The sequence below is a fragment of the Tamandua tetradactyla genome, chromosome 21 (assembly GCF_023851605.1).
Source record: "Tamandua tetradactyla isolate mTamTet1 chromosome 21, mTamTet1.pri, whole genome shotgun sequence".
NCBI lineage: Eukaryota > Metazoa > Chordata > Mammalia > Pilosa > Myrmecophagidae > Tamandua > Tamandua tetradactyla.
In genome coordinates this window covers 32,059,562-32,084,471 of record NC_135347.1, presented here as the reverse complement: position 1 = coordinate 32,084,471, position 24,910 = coordinate 32,059,562, and the positions used below count along the sequence as shown (strand labels likewise).

At 37.5% G+C, this 24,910-nt stretch overlaps 1 long non-coding RNA gene and 1 pseudogene across 2 annotated transcripts in view; both read left to right on the top strand.

Moving 5' to 3' along the window:
* The window catches only part of LOC143665326 (uncharacterized), a 76,828-nt gene that overhangs the window by 16,934 nt on the left and 34,984 nt on the right, over window positions 1-24,910 (top strand). For both annotated transcript variants that reach the window (XR_013166877.1, XR_013166878.1), the window contains exon 3: window positions 15,406-15,839. This is a non-coding gene — a long non-coding RNA (uncharacterized LOC143665326). The remainder of the gene's footprint in view (window positions 1-15,405; window positions 15,840-24,910) is intronic.
* On the top strand, window positions 6,717-8,622 carry LOC143665765 (eIF5-mimic protein 2 pseudogene; annotated as a pseudogene).

Sequence of the window (24,910 nt, the reverse complement as noted above, 5' to 3'; positions counted from 1 at the left end):
CAATATCCAATCCAGACACGTCTTGTTAAGTTCTTGAGTCTCAACAGTACCTTCTGTGATGACACTTTGACTTGTTGTAGTTTCCCAGTTGACCTAGTAAATCTAATCCTTTCTGAGCATTTTCTTATGACGTTTTATCTCCAGTAATCTTTGTAATCTAGGAGTAAAGTCTAAAGGCTTTATTAAAGTCAAATTAAATATTTTTGCCACAGCTAAAATCATAGGTAATGTGGTATACTTTACTTTGCATCGTATCGGAAGTCAAATGTCTCTGGCTGTCCCACCAGTTGTGATGCTAAAATTGGCTGTGGAATTAAGGGAGTGAAAGACTGATTCTTTCATTGTAAAGCTATGCTTCCTCTTTTGTGACCAAAATTTTTTTACTGGAACTATATGAATTTCCAGTTCACCAGCCCCTGTTTGCTTAATACTTTAACACCAGTTGATAAGACTTGACAATAATCTCACTAGGGCTTGTCAAATGGTTAAATTTCTATCAGTTATTTTTAATTGTTAGCTGTCTTTCTTCTGTTAAGGAGATTTTTCCTTCATCAGTTGGTGCTATTTGATCATTCTGGACCACAATTTTTTCTTGAAAGGTGTAATAAATGTTAATTCTTCCCTCTCCTTTAAAATTTGTATGTAATTTACTGTGCAGTTTTCTGTCTTAGAACTCTAATTAACCCTACCCCAAATGACAGCTGTATAATGCATATTTTTTTAATTTTTCAAACAAATCTCATTGTGCTTGTGCCAACATGGTGATCTGGGAACAATTATTATGGTGTATTGCATTTCTAACTTGTTTCCTGTTGTTATTTTAAATCCCTTTAGTATCTGAAAATATGGTAATACTGCTCTTACTCATATCTTTATAAGGACGTACTCAATTCATTCGCTCTAATTTATTTACTGGGTATCCCCATGGTGTTCCAAAATTTCTGTTGTGTTCTGATTATTTAATTAATAAGACTTATTTGGTGCTGAACTGATGCCCACAAACTGGTCATATTCCAATTCTGATATCCTATTACTTCCCATTCTATCACCACTGACACTCTCCTTGGGTATCCAGGAAGATCCCATATAGTAGTGCCAGAAATAATTTACATGGCCAATATTTGTACAAGGAGAAATGCCAAGCACCTAGCACATGTGGCTCCTGAAAATTCATTCCCAGAAAATTTTAGTTAGGTGGCAAGACTGCCTTATTTTTCACAGTACCTGGATTTGTCCTTTGGGTTCCTAATAGTTTGCCTTTTGGTGTTGTGCTGAAAACTGAAATAATCTGATACACTATTTAGGCCCGTGTAAAACATGAACACAGAGTGTGGTTCAGGAGGTAGGGCCCCTGTGAAAGATAATTACCCCATTGTCTATGTTGCAAAATTTAAAAATAAACAAAGGACAATTTAACAAAATATTTTTGAGGACAGGGACTAACACCTAACCCACAGAGCAAAGCCTCACACATAATGAAAACAATAAAATTTGTTGAATGAATTCATTTCAACTTGCCCAATTCTGAAGGGATTAAGAATGCTCTAAAGCAAAGCAGATGAGAGTTGGAAAATTCGTCTTGTTGAGATCACATCTCTTTACTATAGTCTTCTATATTTCCTTCTATAGGAATGTGTGGGCCCAAAGTGAGTTCATGCAAAGCACAAGTCAGTTCCACTGTGAGACCGAAAAACACACCAGGCACAGAAACAGATATAGATTTATTAGGACTAATGAATAGGAGAGAGACTCCCGTGGCGGCGGTCCAGAGAGACAGTGCTCCATAGAGGGGCAGAAATGCAAGGGACAATATGTCTGTGATTTTAGAACAAGGACATTCCATATAGTATGACGACACCAGGCCTTTAGTGTACTCATTAATGGGTCTTAAGACCTGATGTTTTACTAAGATGAATGTACTAAGATACAATTAGTCCTGTCCTGCTCCCATCCCTTTACCTCATGATAACATTCTTTTTTCTTTCAGGGAGGTTGTTTTCTTTCTTGACCTTTGTCCTAGTCAAACAGGCTGTTAGGTGCTTGGGGCTTCATTCCCATTTAGGAGGGGCCTAGACCATGGGCCACCACAAGGAAAATGAGGCAATGTTCTATTTCCTTTCCTGAAGGTATTCATAATACTGAAAGATCATCCGTTTCCTATCCTCTAACACCAATTTGTTTTTGTTGACCGGTATTATCACTAAATGTCAAGATCACTTCAGAAATATTTTGCAATAAAATCAAAGCAATATTTTGAAGAAACATCCTGATATCTCTTTGTGCAAGGGACTGGTTAGTGCTCAGTGGTCGCTCTTCCAGTATTGGCTGGACTCATTGCTGTTTTTCCTTTTTCTTTCTTTCTTTTTTTTTTTTTTTGCCTTTCCTCAGTGATAGGTCTTCTGTCTCTTATCTCCCACATTCAGAATGGACTTTATTCCTATCTCCATTTGTCTAAATCTTTGAGAGCCTATTGAAAACTCTTCCGTATGAAGTCTTCTCTAATTAATAGCCGTTTTAATTTAGCCTGGAGGAGATTCAGTTTATCTCTTAAATCCTAACATTTTACTTTAGGACTTCCTACATTTGTGAAATTCTGCCTTTGTATTTATGTAAACAGTACTTCACCTCCCCTTCATATTTCAAGCACAGGGGCAAGACCCACCAATTTCAGTATCACCACTGTTTACTTATTACAATGCTTAGCAAAGAGTGGGTGCTCAATAATATTGGTTACTTGAATTAATGAAATTAAAATTTTGGATATATAAAACCTTCTTAATTCCCGTTCATCCCATTTAAATGCAACTACATTTTTTCTTTCTGTTTGAATCCCATTCTTGCTCTCCAAAAATGAATAGAGAACAATATTTTTAGAGCTAGGGATGTTATCTGGGGAAGGTTGGTTATTCGGTAAAATTAATCCTCAGTTGAAAGCCTTACTGTGATATTATGATCATGTCTTAGATTCTGTTACCAGATTTGAAGGTCTGAAACACAATTTTATGTAACTACCTAGAGACATTTAACCATGTATACTTAGTATACAGGTTACCTATGAATCAATCAGAATATCAAAAGAGATGTATCTGCCAAATGGGCAGGACGTATCTATTAATCAACATTTTCTTTCTTTCCTTTCACCCACCTAAGTCTCGAGAAGGGTCTTAAAGAGCAGGGAACTAGATGATTTAATGCCCTGGGCCACCATAGTTGGTAAGTGATAAACTAAGTGACTACAGTAATAAAAACTTACAGGTTAGTCAGACTATTCTAACCTCTAGAGAGTGCCGGAGACCTGGCACCAAATTAGACTTTCTGAATTCCCTTTTCTTAGATAACAAACAGACCATTATCCTCTTGTCTATATTTTCCTTTTTCTTTCTTTCTTTTTTTTCACAAAGAGTTAATATCAATAAAATTGATTGGGTTTAAACTTCAGAGTCATGACCTTAATCCACTCTTTTAGACTTACCCCGAGCTTTTACCTAGATCACTTTTAGTGGCTTAGATTTGAATTTGTTACCAAAACTCAAATATCATTTTTATAGTAATATCTCTGGTTGTATCATATTTAAAGATGACTGATTGTTGAGGATTGAATCATGACCCCCACAAATGGCATATTCATGTCTCAAACCCTGGTCCTATATGGTGTGAACCCATTTATAAATAGGATCTTTGAAGGTGGTAATAAGGTATTCCCAAACTGAGTGAGGATGGGTCTTAATCTAACATGGTTGAAGTGCTTATAAGCAAAGGAAATTGGATACAGAAAGCGAAGCCATGAGGAGCAGCCAGATGCTGGAAGTCAACAGAAAGGGGAAGGGAAAGTACAAGCCATCATCAGATTCCTGGCCACGTGACAGAAAAGCCAAAGAATCCCTAGATTACTGGTGAACCAGAAGACACAACCATGGAAGGAAGCAAGACTTCTGTCCTCTGAAACTATGAGCCAATAAATTCCCACTGTTGAAGCCAACCCATTGTATGGTATTTGTTTCAGCAGCTGGTAAATTGAGACACTGATGGTATCCTTTTTTCTTCCTGCTATATATATTGGGATGGGGGAAGAGATTGTTCTCTCTCAACATTTTAGTTTGAAAAATTTCACAATGATAGTAAAGTTAGTAGTACAATGAATTCTTGCATATCTCTTACTTAGATTTACTAATTGTTAATAGTTCACCAAACTAGGTTTTACTTTCAACTTTCTCTCCCTCTTCCTCTCTCTCCTCTTTGATACTATAGCTTTGTGGAATATTTTTCAATGCATTATAATTCATTAGCATTATTATAATCTTGACGTCAAACTGTCCCAAATTAGGCCAGAGGGAATCCCTTCAGTTCAGCTCTTCTTGGTTTTGGCCATAATAAAATTCATCAATTTCATTTTAATTCTTCTTGATTTCACATCTTAGAAGATTTAAGCTTACATTTGTTACTGCCTTGCTTTCTTCCCAATGCATCTCCTACAGATATGAATGATTTAGTAATTTGAAATAATTAATAGTCTGTTTAATTTCTTTAGGATAAGACTTCTAAAAAATTATTATTTTTATATACCATGATAAATTCTGTCTTTTTAAGAAAATTTTTCCCTCTTAAGTTTCAAAGACTAATACTGGATTTGGTAATAATGGTCCTTACATCAGTATTTGCTTCATGGTATATATAACCTTCTCTGCAACATTGTGCTCAACACCACTTTGTTAGAGTTGACGATTCTATGAGATAATTTCTTACAGGTTTTTAAATTAGATGTATAATTTAATATAACTTCAGAATTCTGAATCTAGCCAGAGGTTAAAAAATCAAAATGCCACAGAGATTTTTCAGATGAATTCCCAATATTGTTCAGAAATGTTAAATTATAGGGCTTTCTTAAAAATTTTTCCTGGTGAAAAAATGGTTAAAAATGCATACAATGTCAAATGCTTGCCATTTTTTATTGAATGACTTGAAATGTGCCACCTCTTATTGAAGCTGTCACTTCTTTATAGTCCTTTCAAAATATTTTCTATATATGTCACTAATGTTTTCACTTTGAAATGGAGAAAAATATGTTTGTTCCAGAGCTGGATTATTCTTGTGACATAAATGAAATGTTGAAATCTTTCGTTCCATTGGGTATTGTTTATGTCATGAAGCAGGAGTGAGCTAAAATGCACATTGTTACCCTGAAGATTTAAGTATAATTTCCCAATATGTTTAATCACCAAAATGGCCCTGGGGAGGAAGAAAATTTTTTCTATTTCCAGAACTTTCATTAACTGGCTATTCCCAGAATTTTCATTACTTTACCTAAATTATTTGGCTTCCTTGAGTTTATTTTCCTTTTAAGTAAAACAAGAGAGTTGGCTAGATTATTTCTAAAATAATTTCCAAGTCTAAATTCCTATGACTCTTTGATAGCAGGTCTAAACTTTTATTATTTGAGGAAAGTACTAAGAAGAGAAGCACTTTTTCATACCCGATAATTTACTTGTAACCATCTTTTGCCAGAGATGGAGATAAGAGCCAACAGCTAGGACAGATGACCAGATGGATATAATATACTTCTAGATCTTTTTTACTTTGCCTTTTCCTGCACATATTTTACAAAGGTAAAGTACTGCATATGCACAGCATTGCTGTATGAAATAGAACCTTCTCTGGTATAAATGTTGAGAGGAGGATGGATAGGAGATAATGCAATAGATCTTCCTCTTACAAAATTTTAAAATGTATTAATGCTAGCCCACACTCCTTTACATGGGAGAGATATTAGGATAAATATGTTCATCTGAAAGATATTGCTGCTTCTATATCTCTAAGTATCATTTCTCTGACCCTACCTCTTTTCTTCCAAAATTTATCATAGCCACTTATTTTCAATGACATTGTAAAGGATTCAATAAATTAATAACAAAAGGCTATCTTCATGGAGCATAGACTCAACTAACTTACAACAAATTATTGGAAAAAATTGATTCAATTCAGAGAAGCACTATTTCTTACAAACTTTCTGGAAAATATTTCTCAAAGTGTTCTAACTTAGACATCCACTTACTGCTGGCTTAACGATCAAAAGGATTTAGAGAGCAAAAAGTATTTTGAAGTTGAAGTGATTTACATGCCTGTTCTGCCATATCCCTTGTTCTTGAATGTGTTCACTCACTTGCTGAATTTATAGAACCAATTTGGAAGAAGAACAATGTTTCTACCTCCCCTAAGAAATTCTTCAAATTCCTTACAGTGACAATCAAAAGAAAATCTGAGTTGCTCTTTGTGAGACATTTCTTATATTCTTGGTAGCAGTAAAAGTTTTGATTGTTCAGGTTTCAGAAAGAAAATCACAAAAGTTCCTTATGTCTCCTACCTTTAAAAGCAAACTTTAAAGCTCTGCAGCAGATAGAAAAAAAACAACTGCAGGCAGTGACTAAGGCATGAGCTTTGTCATCAGACAGACCTAGATTCAAATACTAGCTTAGACGTTTGCTAGATCTTTGATTTTGGGTGTCATCCTTAAGGAATCTGATGATCAGTTTCTCATTTATAAAATGCAACCCAGTGTTTAGTGTTATGATTTTTAAAAAAATTTTATTATTATATATTTATTTTTTTAGTGTCATAATTTTTAAATGAGAAAATATGTGTAGGCAGAGGAAACACCACCGCAGTTGCCGACACATTGGGAATTTATGGCTCTTTCTATGTTGCCTTAAATTTAGGTATAAATGAATAATCAAAAGCAGCAAAAGACAATGCTATCAGGCCAACGTTTCAAAATTAAGAAAAGAGATGAAAGAGAGGTTTGACCCTACTCAGTTTCAGAACTGTATTATTCAAAGCTTAACTGAAACTGGTACTGATTTGGAAGCAGTAGCAAAGTTTCTTGATGCTTCTGGAACAAAATTTGATTATTGCCGAAGTGCAGAAACACTCTGACATTCTGGTGGCCAGTGGAATGCTGGCTCCAGGTGGTACACTGGCAGATGGCATGATGCGTACAAATGTCTGTGTGTTCTCAGCACAAGAAAACCTAGAGACCCTACAAACATTTGCTCAGGTTTTTAAACAAGTTAATCAGGTGCTACAAATACGTGGAGAAGGGTTTTGAAGATGAAGTTAAAAAGCTGCTATTGTTCTTAAAGGGTTTTTCAGAGTTGGAAAGGAACAAGCTGGCTATGTTTTCTGGTATTCTTCTGGCTAATGGGACACTTAATACATCTATTCTTAATAGCCTTTATAATGAGTATTTGGTTAAGGAAGGAGTTTCAGCAGCTTTGGTATAAAGCTCTTTAAAGCATGGATAAATGAAAAAGACCTCAATGCAATAGCTGCAACTCTTGGGAAAGTCAGCATGGATAACAGACGGATGGAACTTTTTCTTGCCAATAAGCAAAGCATCCAACACTTCACAAAGTATTTTACTGAGGCGGGCTTGAAAGATCTTTCAGAGTATGTTCAGAATCAGCAAACCATAGGAGCTCCAGAAAGAACTTCAAGAACAGGTGTCACATGGTGATCCATTTAAGGATACCATTTTATATGTCAAGGAGGAGATGAAAAACCAGTTGTCATTGGAATAGTCTGTTCAAGTGTAATGAGCACTGTGGAATGGAACAAAAAGGAGGAGCTTGTAGCAGAGCAAGCCATCAAGTACTTGAAGCAATACAGCCCTCTGCTTGCCGCCTTTACGACTCAAGGTCAGTCTGAGCTGACTCTGTTACTGAAGATTCAGGAGTATTGTTATGACAACAACCATTTCTTGAAAGCCTTTCAGAAAATAGTGGTGCTTTTTTATAAAGCTGAAGTCCTGGCTGAATAGCCCATTCTGAAGTGGTATAAAGATGTACATGTTGCAAAGGGGATGTTCTAGTTTGCTAGCTGCTGGAATGCAATATACCAGAAATGGAAGGCTTTTAAAAAGGGGAATTTAATAAGTTGCAAGTTAACAGTTTTTAGTTTTTAAGTGGAAATGTCCCAATTAAAACAAGTCTGTAGAAATGTCCAATCAAAGGCATCCAGGGAAAGATACCTTGGTTCAAAATGGCCGATGAAGCTCAGGGTCTCTCTCTCAAGTGAGAAGGTACATGGCAAACAGGGTCAGGGTTTCTCTCTCATCTGGAGAGGCATATGGCAAACATGGCATCATCTGCTAGATTTCTCTCCTGGCTTCCCTTCACAAAACTCCCTTGGAGGCATTTTCCTTCTTCATTTCCAAAGGTCGCTCCCTGATGGACTCTGCTTCTTGTGGCTATGTCATTCTCTGCTCTCTCAGAATCTCATTCTCCAAAATATTTCCTCTTTTATAGGACTTCAGAAATTAAGCAAGACCCACCCGAATGGGTGGAGACACACCTCCACCTAATCCAGTTTAACAACCACTCTTGATTAAATCACACCTCCAGGGAGATGATCTAATTACAGTTTCAAACATACAACGCTGAATAAGGATTAGAAGAAATGGCTGCCTTTACAAAATGGGATTAGGATTAAAATATGGCTTTTCTAGGGTACATACATCATTTCAAACCAGCACAGGGGAAAAGTGTCTTGCATGAGCAAATGAAAAAGTTTGTAGAGTGGCTCAAAAATGCTGAAGAAAAATCTGAGTCTGAAGCTGAAGAAGGTCACTAAATTTTGAAACTACAACCTCAGTAGAGCAAACAGGAGTTGTAAAAATACATATGTATGTATAATGTACTTAGCCCAGTCCTTGGGACATATGAAATGCTCACTAAATATTTAACTATTATTAACTGGTTGCTAACCTTTTAATTTCATCTCTAAAATTGAGAACTATTAAAAAATGTGCCTAAAATATAGTTACGACTCTTCAAAATAATGGACAGTGATTCCTTACTATCATTAAATGCCCAGCCAGTCTTCACATTCTGCCAAGAGGTTTGTTCACATTAGGATGTAAACAAGATCCTCACATTAAATTTGGTTGGTATTTCTCTTAAGGACTTTAATCTATCATTGCCTTTGCTTCTTTTTTCTTTTTCTTGCTTTTCATTTGTGGAAGAAACTGGGCCATTACTTCAGTAGTATTTCTCCATTCTTTCTTTTCTGCTTGAATTTCTTATAGTTCTTGAAAATGCTAATTTTTAAAAAAAACAATTCAAAATGTAATGTTAACTGAAATTTGATAGTTAATTTAGCTTGATCCAATCAGGCTGTGAATTCCAACAGATCATGCTTTGTTACTCTTTTGTATCCCTGTGGGTCCTGATGATATAGTGCTAGAAAATAATGAATACTTGTTGCTTGATTATTTGTTGAGAGTGATAACCCTGCATTTGATGGATATGTTAACATTTATATTAGATGTGAAGTAACAATTGGAAATCTGGGAATTTGGTCTGACCTTTGACAAAATTTTGCTGTTTAACAGTGAAAAAAAATCATTACACATTTTTGGGTCTCAGCTTGCCAGTGTATAAAACAGAGATGTTCTGCTTTATAGGTTTGCCACGGGAATGAGAAATGTATGAGTGGTAATATAAATGCTAGTTAAATAATAGGTGTTATTCATCTTGAATAAGAAGCATCAACAGTGATATTTAATTTTAATATTGGTAGTTGAATAAAAGGCTGAGAGGACTTGCTGATTGAAAACCACCCTTTTATTTAAAAAATGAAAAATGATTTTTCCTACTTGATTTCCATGTCTGTCTTGACTATTGTCGTGCCATTTTATATATTCTCACTAAGTGAGAATCTAGGGTGGTAAAATGAGACAATAGACATCCTGATTATACCAGCCTCAGAGCTTCTGAAAGCACAAGAGGGCTAATCTCTAATACAAACAAGGCAACTGATGTACAACCACTTTCAACCAATGGCAAATTAAAATGTAATATTTGCAGAAATAAATATGAATACGCATTTCATTACAAAAATGCCATTCCAATGAATACTAGATAAATTTGTAATGAAGGTCATTTGAAGTAGAAACAACTCTAATTTCAGTTTTAACAAAGGCTCAACAAATGCTTAGTTTCTGGGCACCTACTATGTTTCATGGTAGCTTTTAAATTCCATTTAGGATTAATTTATGAATAATTTGATTCCCAATAAAGATATGTACTATGTTAGGAAACTACAGTGACCAGTTAGGAAACAGTATGGTGGTAGATTTGCAGGAATGTTGGATCATACAAGACAGACTCTGATTGTAAGTTTAACTGAAGGTTTATTTCCATCTCACTTTGTGATTTGGAATGAAGGTGTTGTTAGCAAAGGAATAATGAGCCACATTAGTAAAAATTGATGAATGAATGCAGTGATTCTCAACCTAGGCAGACTTTTAAAAATACTGACTGATATCGAGTGCTCACCCAAGACCAACTGCAAATCAGAATTTCTGGAAGCATGGTCCAGACCTTTATTATTGGTAGGTCAAAAAGCTAGATTTTCTCACCCTTTAGTTTTTCACTCAGTTAAAAATGGGAAACTGGTGATATAATTTATTTCGGGAAAGTTTATACAGTTTGAAAATCCTAAGTCAGGAAGGAAGCAGCATGGTGGTTATTAGATTGGCACTCTCTATGAGCCCAATTGCAGACCCACTAAGTTGCTATAGAGAGCTTCAGCTCCTTGAAATTATTTCAGGTGCTTATGCTTCTTTTCCTCATCTACAGATAAACTCTTCCCCCAAGTAAGTAAACTTTTCAAAACTACAGAGAATTTCGGTTTTCTACCAAGTTTTCTTTCTTGAGACCACTGTTAAATGTGAAATGTCCTAGGAAATCATGTACTCAATCAAAAAGTGCTGACTCATCTTAATGAGTAGGTTCTTAGGTAAAAGTAATTTGATCCAACATATCAACTTTTCTGACAGATTTTTTTTCTCCTAATAACTGTTGAGAGTTTTAATTTGTAATATGCTAGGAAGGAAGATGTCTTTGGAAAATCTGTTTCATTTTCAAGAATAACATATCTGGGGATTGAGGAGAGAGAAAGGTCCTTTGCCCAACATATTTTGAACTTTTCTAAGTTATTATGGTTTTTTTAATTAAAATATGTTTCTATATATCTTTCAAGATTTGTTATTTTGACTGTTTTAATCAATTTATCTCAGATCAATATTAAAGTGAAAAGATGAATCAACTTAGAGAAAACAGAATTTTGGAAGCTGTGAATTTTTGAAAAGACATGCAAATGTGTATTCCATTTGTTTATTCTTTTGCATTATTAGATCATTATTAAGCTTCAAATACTCTTCAAAAACTTCTTTAGTAATTAATCCTCTTCTCTTTCTATTTTATTTACATTTCATGTCCAATCATTTTTCATTGTTGGTTTTGACTTTGGCTGTTGCAAGGATGAAAGATAGATGGCTTCCCAAGTTCCTTCCTTTTGACAAGCTGTGACTAAAAGTCATCTTGGCCACACCTTGGTGAGTTTATTCTGATCTGCATGAAGGAGCTACCAACACAACTTTGTCAGTCTCAAGCTATAAAAAGTGAAACGTTTATTGAATGCTCTGGATTCAGTTGGTATATGACTACATGTCATACCTGAACTTTATGCTTTCTCTTTCCCAGTTTTTAATAGAATTTTGAACAGATCTTGTAGCTTTCCAGTAATTTCCACATGTCAAAATTTTTAATATTGCCTCTGATTTAGTTTCTTTTCTTTAGGCTCATCCTTAATCTTGGCTTGGGGAATCCGTGATGTGTGTGGGGTGTGGAAGTGTTAAGTGTTCAGTCTTCTTACTTCAAATCCTCTTGAACTTTTCCCCACTTACTGTGGTGCCTCTGGCTCTTCCAGTGCCAGGTGGGGAGGTGTGATGAGTGGTAGTGCAATGGTTAAGAATACTAACTCTGGAATTAGATATTTGGGGTTAAATCATTTACCATACAGTAGCCTTATGAACTTGGTTATAACTTTGTAGCATCTCAGTTTCCTCATTCATAAAAGGCCAATAATGGCCATGTCTATAACTTTCTGTTATGAAGATTATATAAGAGTGGTTGTGAGGATTACATGAGTTTATATAAAGCATTTATTCAATAGTTGTTGTTGTTACTGGATATTTTGACCGTGTTTATTGTTACTAGGTATTATTCTTTTCTCTGGGACTATTTGTAGTTCTCTTTTCATTCCAATTGCACTCTACTTGGCAGGTATATTGTTAGTTCTCTTTTTTATACTGTTCTTTTTGAAATAAATCCTCCCTGAATTACTCAGTTTGAATGTCATCTGTTCTTGGTTAGGACTCAGAATGACCCATCCTTTTAAGTGAACTATTTCTGTTGGTGGATCTTGGGTTGGGTGGAATATTACAAAAACTGTGCACAGGGTAGTAAAGCACTCAGGCCTCTATTCTCTTTGAATACTGGCTGATGTAGGGAGTGTGATGCGGTAATTTCTGGTACTCTGGATGCTGGGCCTCTGCATTGAGCTGTAAATTTAAATGGAGGCTGCATCCCTTGGAAAACCATGCTATTAAAGCACACCCACCAGAAGTATAATAGATGTAATTTAAAATTATTTCATTCATAGCATGAGTACTCAATAAATTATTTTGTTGAGAACAAAGTTTTGATTTATTTTTAGGCTGCAATGCATTATAAATACACAACAAAAAGTGAACATATACACTAACTAATTTAGAGGTAAATGTATTGACATTAATATATTATGTATCATATAACTTAGTTATATCTTTAACAGCTTTCTGGATCTTCATGACTTCAATTATCATGAGAGACATTTTTAGGAGTCTCTCCCATGATATCATTGAGGTGACTGCCTACTGATCCATTTGTCAGATGATTACTGAATAACTACTAAGTGCCATACATTATGGTAGGAATTTTAGCAGTGAACAGAAAGACAGTGTCTGCATTGGAGGAGGGGGCTTATATATATATATATATATATATACACATATACATATATATATAGGTCAAGATATATATGAAAGGAATAATTTGCAAGTGATTTATTGATTGCAAATGTTATGTGTCAGTATGGATTCTTTCTTTTTCCTACTTCTTTCTCCTTCCTCTACCCCCACCCTATCTGGAACCTGGCTCATTTCTTGGGAGACCAAGAAAACAAGGTCTTTTAAATTTGACTCCAGGAGGAGACAGACAGTTTTCACCATAATATCAAGTGTGGGAGATATACTAAAAGGTGTCACTCTTGGCAGTATGAAGGAGCTAACGGCCTTTATACTGAGAATCTGAAAGACTGACCTCAGTGGAGATGCCTTGCCCTTTCCTCCCATGCCCTCTGCAACTGAAAGTCTCTGGAATGACTTGGCAATGGAACACGAAGGAGCTGAGCAATGAGAGACCCAGCAATAGGCTAGTGAGAAGAAATGGGATTAAAAGAGGAATTTAGAGGGCATTGGAGGACGAAGATGGAAAAGGGCCCCTGACAAAGATATATTTCTGCCCATGTCTATGTTGGCCAAGTGGAGGTGCTGTGAATATCTAGAACTGCAGCCTGGAGACCACTAAAGGAGCTGGGGTGGTAGCCAGCTTTCATGAAGGCCCTCAGTGGTTCAAGTCTCCCTGTGTTTCATGTCCTTATGGAGTCTATCCCGACAACGAATAGGACCGACCCATGTAACCAATAGGATATTGTAGAAATGATGGAGTATGTATTCCTAGGCTAAGCCATAGAAAACATGTGGCATCTGTCTTGTTCTCTGGGACCACTTACTCTGGGGAAAGCCAGATGTCATGAGTGAGGACCCCCATGCAGCCTTATGGAGAGGTCCGTATGTGAGGACCTGAGGCCTCCTTTCTACAGCCATGTGAGTGAGCCATCTTTGAAGGGGATCCTTCAGCCCAAGAGAGCTACCAGATGACTGCAGCCTGGGCTGACAGCAACCCTAGTGAGACCCAGAGCCAGAACCACCAGCTGAGTTCCTGAATTCCCAACCCTAAGAAATGTGCAATAATAAATGTTTGTTGTTTTAAGTCACTACTTGTTGGGGTAAGTAGGTTATGCAGCAATAAATAACTAATATACTGGGAGATGAACTAAAAAGAAAATCCACTCCAAGTTTCCACTACTCTGTGGATTCTGTAGAGTCTGAACACACTGCTCTAACCTGAGATATTTGTCTGTTCTTTTGGGTTTTGTGAGGCTGCTTCACCAGCTTATAATACTTTAGGACTGTGTACTATACTACTCCATCCTTCTACAACGAAGGGTGTGATGTTCAGGTGACAATTTTAAGTACTGAAAAGAGGAATATAGGGTACAATGAAAAAATAGAACTCTTAATACTGTTACTATTTACATGTAAGAATAACTAAATACTCTTTGAGAGTATTTGAGTGACTGAATAATCCGTTGTGCCTGAAAAAAGAGATGTACTGTGTGTACCTGTTACAAGAATCATTAGCTTTACATTTTCCTATTGATAATATCTGGGCTTTTATTTCCTCAGTACCATTGATCTTTCCTTCCTCCCTCCCTCCCTCCTTCCTTCTTTCCTTCTGTTAATGTTTTTATTTAAAACCATTTCTGCTGTTATTTGATATAATTCTTTTATCCCTCCCCCATTTTTAGAACTATTTCCTTGCTCTTTTGATAATAGATGATCCTAAAACCTGCCCATTGTATTCTCGATTACAGATTTATTTCAAAACCAGATCCTTAAAACTGGCATTACTTAGCAAATTAGTGATTTATAACACTGTAGTTACCTTTGTTTCAAGATAATAATTTGGCCATTGTTAAGAGGACATGCACCAACAATTCTAATAATTGAAATACCAATCCTGAGTTCCCTTTTAAGTAGAAAAAGCCTATTAAAATTAATTCATTAAAAAAAAAGAAAAACAAGAAACCTCTGTATTCAGCAAGACAATTTAATGTAGAATGATCCTACTATCTCCTTTGCTCAGATGTTGTAATTTAACATATTAACATCCTGGATCACTATGGAGATTTCAATACTATTTCAGCACTAGCAGAAATGTGAACAAGTTTGTGAATTGGATATATCTGCCTCTGGCTTTTATACAACAGGATTTTGCCCTCTAACTTTGCCATCAAACTCAGAGCACTCTTCACTATTGCTGTGTGCGTTTTTATTAGGAATGCCAGTTTCTGGTGCCCTCTTGTGGAGAAATGTTTGTGGTGCTAGCTTACTGGCCACTCAGTTGTAGTCAGAGAAATCTAAGAAAACAAATCATCTTTCCATTTATTTATGCAAAATCATTTGAATTTTCAAACAGTGTGATGCACTTCTTGCTCAGTCAATGGATTGAAGAACTAACAGAAATTGCTATTAAACCAAACTTGATACCTTAGTGATAATAAAACACTGTAAATGAAATAGTTTAATTCCTATTGTTGATTTGTTAGATGGGATCATGTTTTTCTCACTTAAATCGTTAATAATTACTATCAAGATACCAAGCCTCTCTGTATCCTTCCTTCCAGATTTCGGACTTGACCAGAGGACAGCATTCCATGGAGCCTTTCTCCTCCCCTGTTCAGGGTCAGGGCTCACCGTTATCAGGAAGCCGGCCCCAGCGGGCCGGCCGTCGGCCTGCGGTCAGGACTGCCACTCATCGGGCAGACATTGGTTGAGCACCTGCCATGCAAGAAGCTACCTGCTGGGTGGTGCCCAGAGAGTGGCAAACAACAGATGCCCATCCTACTCTCACAGAGCTTAGAATCCGGGAGCGCCCAGCTGGGAAGACGAATGATTTCATAATGACAACTAATCCGACACGCCCTTTGAAGGGGCGTGCACGTGAGGAGAACCTGTCCTACTCCAGGAGGGCACAGTGAATTCAAAAGGATGGGTACGAGTGACCGAGATGACAGGTGGAAAATGTTTCCCGTAGGACGGCACGTGGGAAGGCTTTGAGGTGAGAGAGAATGTGGCAGGAACAAGCCGGTCATTTGGCTGGCTCGTGCGGGGCGGCGGTGAGACGTGAGTTAGGATAGCTGGGGCGGGGGCGGGGTGTAGGCTGTAGGCGCCCTGGTGGGCTCAGCCGTCCCTGGGACGCGCAGCCCCTCCCGCGGAACGTGCTCCTGAGGGCCGAGCTGGGGTCGGAGTAACGGGAGTGCGGTTGGCACGGTGCTGGCGATGTCTGAGGCTTAGAGAGTCTGCTGCCTCCAGGTATCTTCCTCCCAACTATTTCTGGGAGTTTCAGTAAATCCCCGGAAGTGCGCACCCTCCATCGCCCCAGCCGCCACCCAGGCAGTCATTTCCCTTCCTTCTCGCCCCGCTCTGTGGCGCCCTGCAGGCTGCCAGGCGCTGTCTGTCTGTCTGCGTGGCCATGAGCACAGGGCCCTGTCCCGCCCACGCCCGCGGGGCCCGCTGGCCTTTGGCCTTTGCTCTGTGACCGTTAATATCTTGGGCACCGCTGATATGCTCAGCCCTAACTGTGCCGAAGCTTCGTGTGTACTATGATTTCTCAGATCTGTGCTGGCTTCACCTCCAAGCGAGAAAAACTCCTTCTCCTGTATGATAGTCTCTAATTTGAAAGCAGCACTGATGTGGGTGCCCAGTGTGGCTGAGACCTATGAGCTAAACTAACTTTCTTTCCTTCTTTCCTTCCTTCTTTCCTTCTTTCCTTCCTTCCTTCCTTCCTTCCGTCCTTCCTTCCTTCCGTCCTTCCTTCCTTCCTTTCTCTTTCTTGCTTTCTTGCTCTTTCCTTCTTTCCTTTCCTTCCTTCTTCCTTCCTTCTCTTTTTTCTTTCTTTCCTTCCTTCCTTCCTTCCTTCCTTCCTTCCTTCCTTCCTTCCTTCCTTCCTTCCTTCCTTCCTTCCTTCCTTCCTTCCTTTCTCTTTCTTGCTTTCTTTCCTTCTTTCCTTCCTTCTTCCTTCCTTCCTTCCTTCTCTTCTTTCTTTCCTTCTTTCTCTCTCTCTCTCTCTCTCTCTCTCTCTCTCTCTCTCTCTCTCTCTCTCAGAGGGAAGGAGGGCGTAAGAACAAGCTGAGCCACACACAACGTTGCTCCTCCCACTCCTTACCCAGGACATTTTTATTAGGTGGAAAAGCAGACCTCACTTCTCTTTATTTTTTGCCTCCAGGCTCTTTTCCTTAAACAGATTCTTTGTGGCTCTGATTCATCTGTTGTCCAGATAGGCTGAGGCATGTCTCAGTTTAGAAGGAATGCAACTTAGGCTGGGATTGGGCAGAAGGCGGTAGTTGGTCGGGGCAGATCGGGGAAAGGAACATCTTTGGAGGGAAAATGCTAGTAGTCCTCGCGCTTCTAAAATATTCCAGCAGTTGCTCTTTAGGGAACAGCTCTTATGGAAACTATGAGTTTCGAAAGTTCTTGAAAATATCATAAGAGCAAAATACTGAAAATTAGATGGTTGCATACTCCTCTCTTTTATAAAGGACGTGGACCTTGTGGTATATTTAGCAAACATTATACATAGTTATTTTAAAGCACTTTGTCTACAAATACCCAGGTCACAGAAGACTGAATAGCCAAACGAATGCCTATGTAGGTAAGTAGGTGTAATCTTGAGGAAGATTAGGCCCTGATATTTGGTTCCCTTCTTTTTCCACCTCCAGCTCTATGTCTCTAGCATTTTCTGTACCAATAATATAAACCTGGACTCTTCTGATATTTACAGTTAGGTAGCCATGTAGACAGTATTGCTAAGTGGAGATAGTTTTAAATTGAGAGACCCCCACTTTCCAGCTAAATTACCTTGGACACGTTAGGTCAATCCTCTAAGCCTCAGTTTCCTCATACATAAAATGTATGAGGAAAATGAATGAATGATACTGGTAGCATTTACCTCAAAAGTTATGAGACTGAGAGGATCAAATAAAAGCTAAGATACTACCAGGCATGCTATAAAAGCTCGAACAACTTCTAGTTCTTGGTAAAATTAAGGATTTGTTTATCAGTTGCACTTTAATAAAGCTGTTAATAAAAATGAGGAAAGAAACACCAAAATAAAAATTTTCTTTTTAAAAGAAAATGCCACACAAACAAAAAAGGAAATGCCAAGCTTGACTCCAAAAAAGTCTGAGATTTTTCATAGAAAGGTAAGATTGTGGAAAAGGCAGGAGACCATCTCAGGTGTCCTTTCAGATGGGTTTGAATCATCATTCCATCTTCTATGTTGAACAGCACAGCTCAGTATAGTAGCTACTAGCCACATGTGCTTATTGAATATGGGAAATGTGGGTAATCAGAATGGAGATGTGGTCTAAGTATAAAATGCACACCAGATTTTGAAGATGTAGTTTGAGAAAAAATGTAAAATAAGTCATTTAAAATTTTAAAATATTGATTACATGTTGAAACGATAAATGTAATATATATATTTAAAAGAATTATTTATTAAAATCAATTATTTCATTTTACCTTTTAAAATCTGGCTGCTAGAAAATTAGAAATTATATGTGACTTGCATTATATCTCTATAAGATGATAATGATTTAGACCTTTAGTTTCAAGAGGATAATGAAATTGCCCAAGTACTATGACCCAAATACATTTCTATCTTTTCTTGGTGACCCAGGAATATACAGAAAGGACATAAATTCAGGAAGAAAGGATCCAGATACAGGTTACTTTTAAAAAGAAAGATGACTTTCATTGCATTTGAAAAATTTCTATATATCCAGTACTCAGTAGTCCAAACTCTGGTTTTAGACTCTGTGACTTCAAATCTAGACTCTACCACTTAATATCTGTATGATCTTAGACAGGTATCTGAGTCTGTCTGACTCAGTTTTTTCCTCCCCTGATTATTAGAGGTGCTATTGTTACTTAGGTCTACAAGCTCACCTGTGGAGGAAAATACAGACTTATTTTTCTATAACTGAAACTTCTCTTATGAATGCCTGATCTATCTATTGCAGGGATTTTCAAATCCTTCAATTCCAAGTTTATTACTCCCTGTTCTAGTTTGCTAGCTGCTAGAATGCAATATATCAGAAACAGAATGGCTTTTAAAAGGGGGAATTAATTAAGTTGCTGGTTTACAGTTCTAAGGCTGTGAGAATGTCCCAGTTAAAACAAGTCTATAAAAATGTCCAAATTAAGGTACCAATAAGAGGTTACCTTCACTGAGGAAAAGCCAATAAAGTTCAGGGTTTTTCTCTCAACGGGAAAGGCACATGGTGTGCATGGTAACATCTGCTAGCTTTCTCTCCTGGCTTCCTGTTTCATGCAGCAACCCTGGATGTGTTTTCCTTCTTCATCTCCACAGGTCTCTGGCTGCATGGGCTCTTGTGGTTCTTGTGGCTCTCTCGCATTTTCCAAAATGTTTCCTCCTCTAAAGGATTCCAGTAAACTAATCAAGACTCACTTGGAATGGCTGGAGTCACATTTCCATCTAATCAAAGGTTAATACCCATAATTGGTTGAGTCACATCTCTGTGGAGATAATCTAATCAAGTTGCCAACCTATAGTGCTGAATAGGGATTAAAAGAAATCCCTCCACAAGATGGATCAGGATTTTCTGGGGCACACAATCCTTTCAAACTGGCACACACCCCTATACATAACACTGAACACTGTTAAGGTAAGACTGGGGAAAGCAACATATATCCGTGGTGGCATCAGCTGTGATACCCTCTTGTCTCTCTGGCATTTAGTCATCAAGATTGCTATTTCTTCTGTTCCCAACTGCAAGACCTCTGCAATAGCTCAGTTCTCTCTTCCATGTCAGATCCACTTTTCAGGGTTTATAGGAAACACGTCCAGTTCCAGTAGCTACCTCAGAGATATATAAAGAAGATTAAGCACGATGATCCATGCAAAGTGCTTAGCACATGCCTGATAATGAACTAAATCTCTAATAAAGAGCAATTATTATTATTAAAGTTGTTGTTGCAGTTATTCTTATTCTCAGCCATTACACCTTGGTTTTCCAGAGATCTACTTGCCAGAAAAGAGGTGGGTGAGGTTACCATTTTGTTGCTTTTTATTCAGTAATTGGTGTGAGAGAGATACTGGATAAATTGGGGAACAAAATAAAAAACTACCCAAACAAAAAAAATGTTCATCTCCAATTACATTTTTGCTTCTAATCAAGAGATTAGGAGCTAAGTGCTGGGAAGACATGAATTGGTATAAGGGAGATGAGGTGAAGACTGATAGTCTAACATTGGAGTTTGCCATTTAATGGCAGAAATAATCATGTCATAATATTTATTAAGCATCTGTGATAATGTGACAAGTGATATGGAGGATACAAAAACAAGTAGAAGTCATACTCCTTGCATTTCAAGAACTCGCAATTGAATAAACAAAAAATGCATGTTGCATTTCTGTGCTGAGAGATCACTGAGTTGGAAGCCTGATGGTCTCTGCATGGTTTCATGCAGTGATGATAGTTTGGTGGAGATGTTAGGGCTCAGGGTTAATACTAAACTTTCAGATAAAGAAACTCAATTTGTTGGTTCACTTTGAGCTAGTAACATTATCAACTTATTCCTTCTAACATTCTAATTATCCATTAGCCTCAAAGGAGCTAATGGATAATTAGAATGTTGATGTGTTGATTTACATTGGGGAATATTCCTTTCAAGTGAACAGAATGTTCATATGTTAATCACGGCACTGCCTTCCTGAGGGACAGCTACCTGGAAAGCAGGACAGTATCTGATGAACATTGAATCAGACAAATAGAATCAGAAAATCTTGGAAAGATATTTTCATGAGCCTACTGAAAATCTCTACACCATATTTGAGACATTCTCTGGAGACCAGAATAGATGCCAGTCAGTGCTTGCTATTGAATTTATCTTTTAATACATTTCCATGAGGTTCACCGTACATTTGTTTTGTTACTCAAGTTAACATATCCTTGGCAAAATTAATGCTATTTAGTTTTCTTTCAGTTTTGTGGCTACATCTTATAGTCCTGATCGTGCTTTGATGTTTTCAAAACCCACCCAACCATACAAAACGTTTCTTACGGTTGCCTGTTTCTACAGATGGCTAATGTCTTCCACTAGGTATTGATCTATTTCTTTCAAGGGATAGATTTCTTTCAAGGGATAGCTGATACCCAAAATTTGTAGATGTATTTTTATAGTCCCTTCCTATTATATTGCTGAAGTACCTGTGTGAAATCAGAAGAGAACAAAGGTGAAGAAAGGTAAATACCACACTGTATGCAACAGAACAGCAGTTTTCACATTTGTAGATGGCAGAGTAAACCAAACAATCATTGTTTTCTTTGCAAAACACTGTATATATTATATATTTAATTATATCATATTGCCTTCATTTCTTAGAACTGCTACAACAAAGCACCACAAACTGGGTGGCTTAAAACAGTAGAAATTTGTCTAATAGTTCTGAAGTTTAGGATACCAAAACCAAGGTTTTGGCAAGATTGTCCTTTCCTCTAAGTCTGTAAGGAAGAATCTGTTTTATGCCTCTCTTCTGGCTTCTGGCGGTGGTTTACTGGCATTCCATGGCATTCTCTGCCTCAGCCGTCATCTGGCATTCCTCCTTCTGCCTTTCTGTGTCCAAATTTCCTCTTTGTATAAGGATATGTCCTATTGGATTAAGGACCCACCCTACTCCAGTGTTACCTCATTTTAAGTGTCCTAATTCCATCTGTAATGACCCTATTTCTGAAAAGGTCACATTCTGAGGTACTGAAGAGTAGGACTTCAACAAAAATAAAGTAAAATTTAGGGCTGGTTAGTAGCCACCAGATGACAAAATGAATAATTTTTTTTCAATTTTCATAAATATTCATTTATGGCCACTAATTTATTTACTTTGTCTTCTGGTGGGTACTAACCAGCCCTAAATTTTATTTTGAATGCTTAAAAGAAATTCTTAAGCATCAAAGATGTTATTTACTAATTATATATTTTAATATGCAGATTAGGGAAAGATTTCCATTGTTAAAATTTTTGTTGTTTGAATATTTCAGATCAGCTTGAGGGAAACCAGTGTTTTGCAAGATGATGGTTTGGAAACCACTGCTACATATTTTGAATGCTCTAATACTACTGTAATGCTCTCTTCTATGCATTTCATTTATAAAGGGATTAAGACTTGATCTGATCTTTGAATCAGGTATTAGATTTCAATTAGAGCAAAGACATAGCATATATAAGCTAGAGAGTAAGTAAAACGTAGGAGAAAGGAAATGTGCAGATCTTTACTAGGCCAGCAGAGATAGTCAAGCTGGAGACTAGCAGGACAAAATGATGATTGGAAGCTAGGTTTGAAAGACAATATGAGCCCACTGTTTCATATTAAACCAAACAGTAGCATGGAAAGAGTGATGCTTGTTGGAAGAAATCTGAACTCAAAGGCTCATAAATCTCTCAACAAGAATATCAGAACTTGAAGTGATAGCTAAGTTCTACATAGCAATGGGATGTTGCTAAGGTGCTAAATATGACATGTCATCTAATGAAATCTATTTAAGGACTCCTCCAAGAGCTTTATTTTCAAAATGTTAAAGTTTGGGGTCATAAAGTGGAAATTATGTTGCGTTTCTTGTCTGTCAGCACTTGTTAAAAGTCACTTTATAAGTAGTTCTTTGAAACATTGTTTAGAGAATCAACTAGTCTGAGCTATGAATGAGATCTATTAATGGTCAGATTTTAAAACCCCTTTGCTGGCTTGAAAGTGTTATGTGCCCCCAAAAGCCATGATTTTCTAATCTAATCTTGTGGGGACTGACCTGTTGTCGGGTAGGAACTTTTCATTAGGTTGTTTCCATGGAGCTGTGACCCCACCCATTCAAGGTGGGTCTTAATGCACTTACTGGAATCCTTTGTAAGGGAGACATTTTGGAGAAAGCACAGTTGCTTAGAGAACTGACACAGAGAGCATGCGCTTAGAGACAGAACTCCTCAGGAGATGTTAAGGAAAGACACACAGGACCCAAGAGAGCAGTTTTGAAACCAACCCAAGAGAGAAGGGCCAGCAGACATCATCGTGAACCTTCCCACGTGAAGGAGAAAACCCGGATGTGATCAGCCTTTCTTGAGTGAAGGTATCTTCTTGTTGATGCCTTAATTTGGGCATTTTCATGGCCTTAGAACTGTGAATTGTAACCTAATAAATCCCCTTGAAAAAGTCAATCCATTTCTGGTATATTGCATTCTGTCAGCTTTAGCAAAATAACCTTTTGCCTCAGAGCTGTCTTTTTCAGATGATGATTTTTTTTAACAGGCTCTTTGAGGTAAAAGTACATGTCACTGAAACACCTAATGAGAAGTTATTATATCTTTTTATTTCAATATTTCCTTCTTCTTCTCCTCTAACTCTCATTTAAAACATCACAGTGAGTCATAAAACATTAGAACCATAAGGGGTCTTGGTCCGTACTGTTGTGATCTTTTTGTTTCTCTTGACTCCTGTAGGGGATTGGAAGAAATTCAATTCACAGAAGTCTATTTTTTTTCTCTGCTTCCTTGGGACTGTCCCATCCTCAGTACCTGGCCAAAACACCTGTATTTGGAGTCAAGCCCTTTTTTGGTTCTTCTGACATCTTATTTGGCTCATAAAGAGAAGCAAGCATGGTTGCTTTACAGGGTCCCTTCTTTTGTTAATTTTGACACTCAAGTTCATAGAATCCACCCTCCTTACAAATGCATAGAATATGGCATATATATTTTCATGCCATGACTTAGAAATGTAACAATACTGAGTCCCCACATTCACTATGTGTTCTTTAGCCAATAAGGATTAATGATCTTTCTCTGGTTGACATTCATCTAAAATCCTACCTGTTAAAGTTGAAGGTGAAAGTAAGAAAATAAAGTTACATTTTATAGACGAATGAATCAGTCTCCATGAGTTAAGTGAAAAAGAATAGAAATCTCTAAGAACAAGAAAAGAATTTACTCAACATGATTTTATGATCATTCAAAATCTCTACCCCCAAATAGAAGACTGTATAATATCAACAATTATTCGATATTGGTTTGCCTGAGCTGCTATCACAAAAGTCAAAAATCAGTTTTGGCTTAAGCAATAAGAATTTATTGACTCATGTTTTGAGGCTAGAAAAAATCCAAAATCAATACACCAGCAAGGTTGCTTTCTCCAGGAGGACTATAGCCTTCTGATGCTGGCTGCTGGTAATCCTTGTGGGTCCTTGAGTTTCACGTTACATGGCAATGTCCTCTCCTTTCTCTCTGTTCTTCTGGTTTCCTGGATCTTCTGGATTCTGGCCCCTTCCGGAGGCTTTGTCTTTATTAAGTCTTCAGTAATTCAGATTAAGGACTACCTGGTTCAGTTCATCACCCCTTAACTAAGCATAACAAATTCAGAGGTGCTATTTACCAATGGGTTCACAACCACAGGGATGTGAATTAAGATTAAGCACATATGTTTGTGAGGGCACATAACTCAACCTACTACTGTTACCATCAGGAGCAGACCCAGGCTTTGCTGGTACAGTTTGGGGGAGTTTTCTTTAAGAAAGAGGTCACAAAAGTTCTAATAAAAGTTTAGGTATGAGAGTTGTGGTAGTTTGAAACTGTTGTGTACCCCAGAAAAAGGCCATTTTCTTTTAATTCATCCCAGTGGGTGCAGACCCACTATTATAGGTGGGACCTTTTGATTAGATTGTTTCAATTGAGATGTGACCCACCCTATTCAAGGTGGCTCTTAATCCCCTGCTGCAGTCTTTTTAAAGTGGCAAAAGACACCCAGAGACCTCAGAAAAGCTAGGAGATGAAATTGAGAGAAACTCATAGAGACGAGAGCTAGAGAAGCTAAGAGAGGGCCCAGAGAAGCTCAGCAAGGAAACCACTGAAGCCAGAAGCTGAAAGCAACTAAACCTGGGAGAGAAGGTCCAGCAGATGCTGACCATGTCCCTTTCCATGTGACAGAGGTATCCCTGATGCCAACAGCCTGTCTTCAAAATCCTGTTAATGCCTTGGATTGTACATTTTCATGGCCTAAGAAATGTAAATTGTAAGTTAATAAATTCCTATTGTAAAAGCCAGCCCATTTCTGATATATTATATTCCAGC